This window comes from Hemiscyllium ocellatum, chromosome 16 (assembly GCF_020745735.1).
Source record: "Hemiscyllium ocellatum isolate sHemOce1 chromosome 16, sHemOce1.pat.X.cur, whole genome shotgun sequence".
In the NCBI taxonomy this organism is placed as follows: domain Eukaryota; kingdom Metazoa; phylum Chordata; class Chondrichthyes; order Orectolobiformes; family Hemiscylliidae; genus Hemiscyllium; species Hemiscyllium ocellatum.
The window spans coordinates 77958742-77968822 of record NC_083416.1 but is presented as its reverse complement, the minus strand read 5'-3'; the positions used below and the strand labels follow the sequence as shown (position 1 = coordinate 77968822).

Genomic DNA, 10081 nt, shown 5'->3' with positions numbered 1-10081 from the left:
ACAAGTGGAAGGTGAAGGAGAATCTCTCAGTCTGTTCTAGTGTAGGTTGAATTACTGGGATTGGAGGGGGATGATCTGTTCCCAGACTTCTGAGTGCCACCCACCAAGGAGAAAGGGCATTTGTAACAGTGGTTATGCATCTGTGTGTTGCTGCTCATGAACTTTTGCACTGCTCTGAAACAAATGCAATGTAATCAAAAGGAAAAACGTTCGGGACTATGGTAACTTTGTCCATGGCGGGCAGTGCCTGCTGGGTTGAGGTAGATCCTAACCTGCATAATGGGGCACAGGTACCTGTGATCACTGCTGGGCATCCTCAGCTTTCTCTTACACTAGCACTCTGACATGTCCAGAAAACTAAGCCCCATGTCAATCACCAAACACACACGGCCCTTCCCAATTTCATCTCTTGATGCCCAGGACACTCCATTTTCTTTAATTGGTTTATAGGACAAAGGATCTTTGATATGCCATTATCTATTTTTAATTACCCAGAGGGCAGTTAGAAATCAACCATATTGCTGTGGGCCTGGAGTCACATGTAGGCCAGACTAGACTGGCATATTTCCCACCTTGAAGGGATATTAGTGAACTAGATGGGTTTCTCTGCCAATTGACAATAGTTGCACAGTCATCATTAAACTTCCAGACTTAGTTTTTAACTCAAATTTGACCATCCACGATGGCATCCAGGACAAAGCAGCCCCGGCTTAATTGGCACTACATCCACAAATATCCATTCCCTCCACCAATGACGTTCAATAGCAGCAGTGTGTACTATCCACAAGACGCAATGCAGAAATTCATCAAAAATCCTCAGACAGCACCTTCCAAACCCCCAACCACTTCCACCTAAAAGGACAGGGCAGCTAATACATGGGAACACCACCACCTTCAAGTTCCCCTCCAAGCCAGTCACCTTTTGGTTTGGAAATATGTCGCTGTTTCTTCAGTGTCACTGGGTCACAATCCTGGAACTCCCTCCCAAAGGGCACTGTGGGTCTACTGACAGCATGTGGACTATTACAGTTCAAGAAGGCAACTCATCACCACCTTCTGAAGGGGCAACTAAGGACGGGGCAATATATTCTGGCCCAGCCACTGACACCCAAGTCCCACAAGTGAAGAAAATAAAACACCATACTCGAAATGTGAACTCTGTTGTTCTCTCCAGAGATGCTGTCATACCTGCTGAGTCATAGCGGGATTTGAATCTAGGAACCTCCCCATCCCAGGATAATAGCTGAATCTCCGGGTCAATAATTGAGAGATAAATTCACCAGGCCATCCCCCTCCCCTGTCACTAGCCGGTATTGATAATCCAGGTGTTAAGGGAGCTGCAGTATCAAAGATGTACAATTTGCCCTCCTTGGTTGGTACACCTACTCAGCTGCCCATTACTGCTACAGTGCCTGAGTTGACACAACACTTTTCCCTCCCTCTGAGCCTCTCCCAGGTGCCAAGCCTGAATTTCGTAAACTGCTGCCCGGCTAACTTTGACAAACTGATAACAGTTTTGGCATTCACTTTGAATCAACTTTCCCCACCTTCAAATTGCCCTCTAACAACGCCCGCGACTCTAAGACAAATATTTCTTTGCATTGTCCAGGGCAATGTAATTTAGGACAGAAATCTCTTTCGCTACTGGCTCCTTTCTGAACTCACATATAAAATACAGGTCGTTCTGCTACAATACGAGTTTTGCTAATGGAAATTTAATATAATATGATTGACACATTGGGGACACTGTTTCTAAAGCACAAACTTTTAAAGTGTGTATTGGTTGTAACATGATTCCAGTCCCATCAGTTTAATTGGTGCTGCTTTTACGCAGTGTTCTTATAACATGGGATTGCACAAGAACGGAACTATCATGTTAAAGCAGAACCAACTGTATAGTCATCTGTGATTCCCATGAGGGGAAAAGCTTTCAGAGTTGGAATATGGCTTTTTAATGGGATGTGGGTATCACAGGCAAGACCAGCATTCATTGCCCATCCATAAGTGCCTTTGTAAGGGAGTGGCTTTCTCAGTTACATCAGGGGCAGTTAAGAGTCAATCACATTGCTGTGGGTCTGGAGTCATGTGTAGGCCAGACCAGGGAAGGAAGGCCTGAAGAAGGGTTACACCTGAAACATCGACTTCTCCACCTCCTAATGCTGCCTGGCTTGCCATGTTCTTCCAGCTTCCTGCCTATCTACTGACCAGGGAAGGACGGCAGTTTCCTTCCCTAGAGGACCATTTACAGCAATTGTAGGTAATTTCATGATTACCATGACTGAGACTAACATTCTATTCCAGACTTACGGACTGAATTTAAGCTCCACAAGCTGGTGTGATGGTGTGTGTGTGGGAAACCACATCCCCAGTATATCCGGCTCTGAGGAGGAGTCACTAGACCCGAAACATTAACTCTGATTTCTCTCCCCAGAACCTGCAGAGCTTCTCCAGCCTCCCCAGTGTATCACCCTGGAGCTCTGGAGTTTGGAGTCCGGTGGTTTTACCATCCCGGAAGTGATTGACCATTTTGTTTCTTCCTCACTCCACCTCCCCTCCTCTATGGAGGGTGAAAACCCAATTGCCAAGCTCTGACCCGGCGTCAAGAGAAAGCACAACTCCCTGAGTGCCGGCTGACATGTCCCAGTCAGTAAGGGAGGTTGCAGGGGGGAGGGATCTGGGCAGCATGGCACACTGTTAGCATAGCCAGCACCAAGTGGATGGGCCAAATGGACTGATGACATTTCATCATCAAACCAATCCAAGCAGCAACCTTCAACAATAAAGAGTAAATTATTGTCACAACTCCTCATCCAATTGACAAATGGTGACCCAGGCCTTGGCTTATTCTGGTGTTGATCTGGTTACCGGGGTAACGTCCAGCCGCCCTGCGAGGTCCAGCTCCTCCTGTATCCCACAATCCCTCACTTGGAGGACTGGCTTGGCCCCAGGACGGGGGGGGCGCGCGGGGTTGCAGACCCTCTGCCCTCTTGCCGCCTTTGTGATCTTTGGCGTTGGAGGTCTCCCAGGTCGTCCAGCGCTTTCCTCGGGCAACAGGGCAACCGGTTAGTGCACAGCACGATCCCAGAGACGCGGGGTTTTCTCCGGTTTCGGGCGGCCACCCCTGCTCCTTCTAGATCCTTCTGTTCCAGTCGTCTTGGAATAACGGAAAGGGGCGTGGCTTAGCACCGCGTCTGAGGGAGGGCCCCAGCGGCAGTGCAGCACCCCCGGGGGTGGGGTAATACCCAACTGAGGGAGGGCAGTATACCCAGCTTGGGGTGTGTATTATATTGGTTAGTGGGGGACATTAGGCCTGGCTAGGGGTGGGACTAGGGGGTATACCCCACCCAGGGGTGGGGATTATACCCACCCAGGGGTGGGACTGGGGGGTATACCCCACCCAGGGGTGGGGATTATACCCACCCAGGGGTGGGACTGGGGGGTATACCCCACCCAGGGGTGGGGATTATAGCCACCCAGGGGGTTATACCCAACCCAGGGGTGGGACTGGGGAGGTTTGTACCCACCCAGGGGTGGGAGTGGAGGTTGTACCACCCAGGGATGGCGATTACTGATTGCTGGTTGTGGGGATTAAATGTGGTTGGAGGTGGGGTTTATACCTGACTGATTGTGGAGATTATATAGGTCTGGGCGTGGTGTCTATGACTCCCTTGTCAGATCCACACCCCCCACCAACCCAACCTCCACCCCCGGCACCTTCCCCTGCAACCGCAGGAAATGTAAAACTTGCGCCCACACCTCCACACTCACTTCCCTCCAAGGCCCCAAGGGATCCTTCCATATCCGCCACAAGTTCACCTGTACCTCCACACACATCATCTATTGCATCCGCTGCACCCGATGTGGCCTCCTCTATATTGGTGAGACAGGCCGCTTACTTGCGGAACGCTTCAGAGAACACCTCTGGGCCGCCCGAACCAACCAACCCAATCACCCCGTGGCTCAACACTTTAACTCCCCCTCCCACTCCACCGAGGACATGCAGGTCCTTGGACTCCTCCACCGGCAGAACACAACTACACGACGGCTGGAGGAGGAGCGCCTCATCTTCCGCCTGGGAACCCTCCAACCACAAGGTATGAATTCAGATTTCTCCAGCTTCCTCATTTCCCCTCCCCCCACCTTGTCTCAGTCGGTTCCCTCAACTCAGCACCGCCCTCCTAACCTGCAATCCTCTTCCTGACCTCTCCGCCCCCACCCCACTCCGGCCTATCACCCTCACCTTGACCTCCTTCCACCTATCCCACCTCCATCGCCCCTCCCCCTAGTCCCTCCTCCCTACCTTTTATCTCAGCCTGCTTGGCTCTCTCTCTCTTATTCCTGATGAAGGGCTTATGCTCGAAACGTCGAATTCTCTATTCCTGAGATGCAGCCTAACCTGCTGTGCTTTGACCAGCAACACATTTGCAGCTGAGGGTAGTGGTGTACATGTCATAGTGATTGAGTCATGGAAATCAGACCCTTCGGTCCAACCCGTCCATGCTGACCAGGTATCCCAACCCAATCTAGTCCCATTTGCCAGCACTGTGCCGTATCCCTCTAAACCCTTTCTATTCCTACACCCATCCAGATGCCTTTTAAATGTTGTAATTATGCCAACCTCCACCACTTCCTCTGGCAGCTTATTCCATACACACACCACTCTTTGCATGAAAAAGTTGCTCCTCTGGTCTCTTTTATATCTTTCCCCTCTCACCCTAAACCTACGCCCTCTAGTTCTGGACTCCCCCCACCCCAGGGAAGAGACTTTGTCTACTTATCCTATCCATGCCCCTCATGATTTTATAAACCTCGATAAGGTCACCCCTCAGCTGACACTACAGGGAAAACAGCCCTAGGCTATTCAACCTCTCCCTGTAGCTCAAATCCTCCAATCCTGGCAACATCCTTGTAAATCTTTTCTGAACCCTTTCTGGCTAGAGGTGGGGATTATATTTATCTGAGGATGGGGAATTATACATTTCTAGAGGTGGGGATTTTGTGTGTCTAATGGTGGAGTTGATACATTTCTTGAGGTGAGGATTATATTGAGCTGGGCATGGCGATAATACAGTGCTGGGAGTGCAGGATATATGTAATTGGAGTTGGGAACTATACGTGTCTAATGGTGAGGTTTATACGTTTCTGGATGTGGGGATTATATGTAGTTGGGGATGGGGATTACCTGTGTCTGTTGGTGAGGTTTATACACACTGGATCCGTTGTTTGATTCTTCATTTTCTAATGGCTCACCCCTCTTGCTGGTGAGATGTTTCTGTGTTTGTCCTCAGTATTTACACAGCGAGCACTGTGATCGGCTGCAGTTTATTTAGTATCTCAGTTTCCTGGAAGCCACTGGGCGATGATCCAAGAAGCTGTGCAATTTCAAACACAGATTTAGAGAGGTTTCAGTGCATTAGGAGGATCCTCGGCCCATCAGCAGTTTGCAGTATGATGTGTTAATGAGGCTCTGTCTACATTAAACCCCTTGGGCTGATGGTGCAGGAAGGAAGGAGAATGGATTTACTCAGGTGTGAGGCCAGGAGGTGTGGTGAAAGAGGGATACATTGGCATGAGAGCCATGGAGAGGGGGAATCACAGCATTTTGTCCACCACCCAGTTTATCCACACACAGCAGTCTTTCTGCCTGTCTGCTCATTCTGACCAAAGGGTAAAAATTCAGTTGTATCGTGATGTGGGTCATGAACCAAACAGCTGACTAGTAACTGCTTCTCCATTGGCTGGTGAATGACTGACACTATTCCTGTGATCAGATTCAGCCTGTATTTGGGCTAACCCTGCCAAACCCATCATTTCACTTTGTTCCCACAACATTCTGATTGTAATCTCAATGTTTATGTTGAATTTTAAGGCTGTCTTACACTGGATTTGCCAGATTTACATTGGGAGTGAAAGGCATAGATTCGCTTGTATTGCCCTAAGTATTGAAGGTTAAGGGGAGGGTTCTTGTTTTGCAGGGTTAGTGTCCCTACCTCTGGGTGAGGAGGTTCTCTTCTCTCGTCTCTCTTTCTGGCGCCAGACACTTGCTGTCTTACTCGCTTGCTTTCTGTGCGCGCTCTTGTTCTCGTGCTACCTTGCTCTTGCTCTCTTGCTGTCTCTCTCTCTCTCTGTAAGCACAGCAAGCTCCCACAAACAATCTGATAACCTGCTTCACTGATATCACTGGAGGAATAAATTGGCACCAACGAGGGAGTTTCTGTGAATGTCTTCAATATAAGACCATTTCTTGGAGCAGAAATTTCCTTGAAAGTGGAGTTGCAGGTAGATAGGATAGTGAAGGTGGCGTTTGGTATCCTTTCCTTTATTGGTCAGAGTGTTGAGTACAGGAGTTGGGAGGTCATGTTACAGCTGTAGAGGACATTGGTTCGGCCACTTTTGGAATATTGCGTGCAGTTCTGGTCTCCTTCCTATCGGAAGGATGTTTTGAAACTTGAAAGGGTTCAGAAAAGATTTATAAGGATGTTGCCAGAGTTGGAGGATTTGAGCTACAGGGAGAGGCTGAACAGGCTGGGGCTGTTTTCCCTGGAGTGTTGAAGACTGACGGGTGAGCACATAGAGGTTTATAAAATCATGAGGGGCATGGATAGGGTAAATAGACAAGGTCTTTTCCCTGGGTTGGGGGAGTCCAGAACTAGAGGGCGTAGGTTTAAGGTGAAGGGGAAATATTTAAAAGGGACCTAAGAGGCAACATTTTCTCGCTGAGGGTGGTGTCTGTATGAAATGAGCTGCCAGAGGAAGTGGTGGAGGCTGGTACAATTGCAACATTTAAAAGGAATTTTGGTGGGTATATACTTAGGAAGGGTTGGAGGGATATGGGACCTATCTCTTGCAAAAATGCCATCCCGTATTCCCAATTCCTCCGCCTCCGTCGTATCTGCTCCCAGGCGGACCAGTTCCACCATAGAACACACCAGATGGCCTCCTTCTTTAGAGACCGCAATTTCCCTTCCCACGTGGTTAAAGATGCCCTCCAACGCATCTCGTCCACATCCCCACCTCTGCCCTCAGACCACATCCCTCCAACCGTAACAAGGACAGAACGCCCCTGGTGCTCACCTTCCACCCTACAAACCTTCGCATAAACCAGATCATCCGCCGACATTTCCGCCACCTCCAAAAAGACCCCACCACCAGGGATATATTTCCCTCCCCACCCCTTTCCGCCTTCCGCAAAGACCGTTCCCTCCGTGACTACCTGGTCAGGTCCATGCCCCCCTACGACCCACCCTCCTATCCTGGCACTTTCCCCTGCCACCGCAGGAACTGTAAAACCTGTGCCCACACCTCCTCCCTCACCTCTATCCAAGGCCCTAAAGGATCCTTCCACATCCATCAAAGTTTTACCTGCACATCCACTAATATCATTTATTGTATCCGTTGCTCCCGATGCGGTCTCCTCTACACTGGGGAGACTGGGCGCCTCCTAACAGAGCGCTTTAGGGAACATCTCCGAGATACCCACACCAATCAGTCACACCGCCCCGTGGCCCAACATTTCAACTCCCCCTCCCACTCTGCCGAGGACATGGAGGTCCTGGGCCTCCTTCACTGCTGCTCCCTCACCACCAGACGCCTGGAGGAAGAACGCCTCATCTTCCGCCTCAGAACATTTCAACCCCAGGGCATCAATGTGGACTTCAACAGCTTCCTCATTTCCCCTTCCCCCACCTCATCCTAGTTCCAAACTTCCAGCTCAGCACTGTCACCATGACTTGTCCGGACTGGTCCAACCTGCCTATCTTCTTTTCCACTCCACCCTCTCCTCCCTGACCAACCACCTTTCTCTCCTCCCCCACTCATCCGTTGTACTCTATGCTACTCTCTCCCCACCCCACCCCCCTCTAGCTTATCTCTCCATGCTTCCAGCTCACTGCCTTTATTCCTGATGAAGGGCTTTTGCCCGAAACGTCGATTTCGCTGCTCGTTGGATGCTGCCTGAACTGCTGTGCTCTTCCAGCACCACTGATCCAGAATTTGGAGGGATATGGGCCAAGTGTTAGCAAATGAGTCTAGATTAGCTTAGGATATGTGGTTGGCATGGACGAATTGGACCGAAGGGTCTATTTCCATGCTGGACATCTCTGACTCTAGGTTGGCCATTTAGCCCATCAAGTCTGCTTCACTGAGGTCATGGCTAATCCTAATCTTCAAAACCATATTCCTGCTGTACCCCATAATCTTCAATTCCTTTCCTGATTAAAAATGTTTCTCTCAGCCTTGAGGCCATTGTGTCTTTGACGCCATTTTGAGAAGGAAGCTGGTTTCATGTCTCGGTTGTAAAACAGCTCCTCTGTCAGTGTGGCACTTTCCAAAGTCTTTGGTAAAACTCTTGGGGGTCAGCTGCTGGTCACTCAGATATGAGTCAGGATGCCTGTGGACTGATGTTTACCTACATTCTTTCCTAGAACTTTGTGTCCTAGCGGCAATAGGTCCTTTTACTCACCAAAACAGCGGACAATGTATCTCACTGGGATTTGAAATGTGCACACAAACCTGTAGCCTCATATCTGTCCCACAGAGTTCTTAAGTGGCAAGAGCCATGCACAATCTCCCAAACATCTCTCAACAAACATTGCTGATTTTCTCAACAGTGCAATAATGACCGAGGCTTGGAAGTACAGGACAAAATTTCCAAACTGTGGATGACAGGAATTACTAACACTGTAAGAACAATTAGATGAAACTTTAGGGGGCACAGCAAATGGAAAGGGCAGAGACCTTTTAAGACACACAAGCTAGAACAAGAAAGACAGGCATTCAGAATCATTTACACATAATAAGGGGAGACAGTTCCCTTATTGTATCATAACTGGATCATTAATCCAGAGACCCAGGAGTATGTACAGGGAAAATGTGTTGCTGGTTAAAGCACAGCAGGTTAGGCAGCATCCAAGGAATAGGAAATTCGACGTTTCGGGCATAAGCCCTTCATCAGGAGGGCTTATGCCTGAAACGTCGAATTTCCTATTCCTTGGATGCTGCCTGACCTGCTGTGCTTTAACCAGCAACACATTTTCAACTGTGATCTCCAGCATCTGCAGATCTCATTTTTTACCCGTATGTACAGGCAACCCAGGTTTGAATCCTGTCATGATAGGTAGCGGAATTTGAAGTCAGTTAAAACAAAACTCTGCAATTAAAAGTCTAATAATGACCACTGATGATTGCTATAAAAATTCCATTGCAAAGGTCCTTCAGGAAACCAATCTGCCATCCTTACCAAAAACAGAAACAAATTGCTGGAGAAACTCAGCAGGTCTGGCAGCATCCGTGGAGAGTAATCAGAATTAACAATTTTGAAGCTGATGCGAGCCTGATCCTCACTGAGCCATGGCAGAGGCAGCTCCATCCAGCTTGTTATATTTCTGTAATCTGGAGAGGTGGGATTTCCTTGTAGATATTGAAGGATTGCTACATGCTGCAGCTTCTACCCAGTGCAGCATGTACTGCACTCTCTTGCTTGAACATCAGATGGCACCATCAACCCACATCACCTTCCCCCATTCCCAGGATAGAAATTTGATCTTCCATCTCTCACAAATCCCAAATCTGGAGTCTCCAGCCCTGCACAGGTACACAATCCTTTCTCTGAAATTTGAAGTTTTTATCGTGAAGTTTTTTTCTGCATAAAAAGGTTGTTTGACGTGCGAACAGGTGACCCAACTCCACACTCACTCGACCCACATCACTCCGACATGATGTGGCAGCATGGCCCAGCACTGGCAGGTATCGACTGTGTCAGCGCTCGTACTTGTCACACATGGGTATGGTGTTCAGTAACAATTTTTTTGTTTCACTGTGAAAATGTCATTTACTCTGAAATTCAAAACATTCCAAAATCTGAAAAACAACTGCGCCCCCCCAGGATTTTGGATAAAGAATTGTGTACCTGTACCACCAACAGACCCCCCCCCCTCCTGCTAATACTGTTTCTCTTTCCTGATTCTCTGAACTTTCTGGGTCCATTTCCCCATTTTCCTCAGTTTTCACTTTCTTAGACAATTGTTGCCTTTCTCCCCTTTTCCTCTTTGTAATTTTCTTACATCTTTTATTTTCATTCTAT

At 48.6% G+C, this 10081-nt stretch overlaps 1 protein-coding gene across 1 annotated transcript in view; it reads left to right on the top strand.

Annotated features, from left to right (window-relative positions):
* The first annotated feature begins 2874 nt into the window (after window positions 1-2874).
* The window catches only part of LOC132823497 (protein NDNF-like), a 41871-nt gene continuing 34664 nt past the window's right edge, over window positions 2875-10081 (top strand). The window contains exon 1 of the mRNA XM_060837423.1: window positions 2875-3062. The gene's annotated coding sequence lies outside the window, so the exon portion shown is untranslated. The remainder of the gene's footprint in view (window positions 3063-10081) is intronic.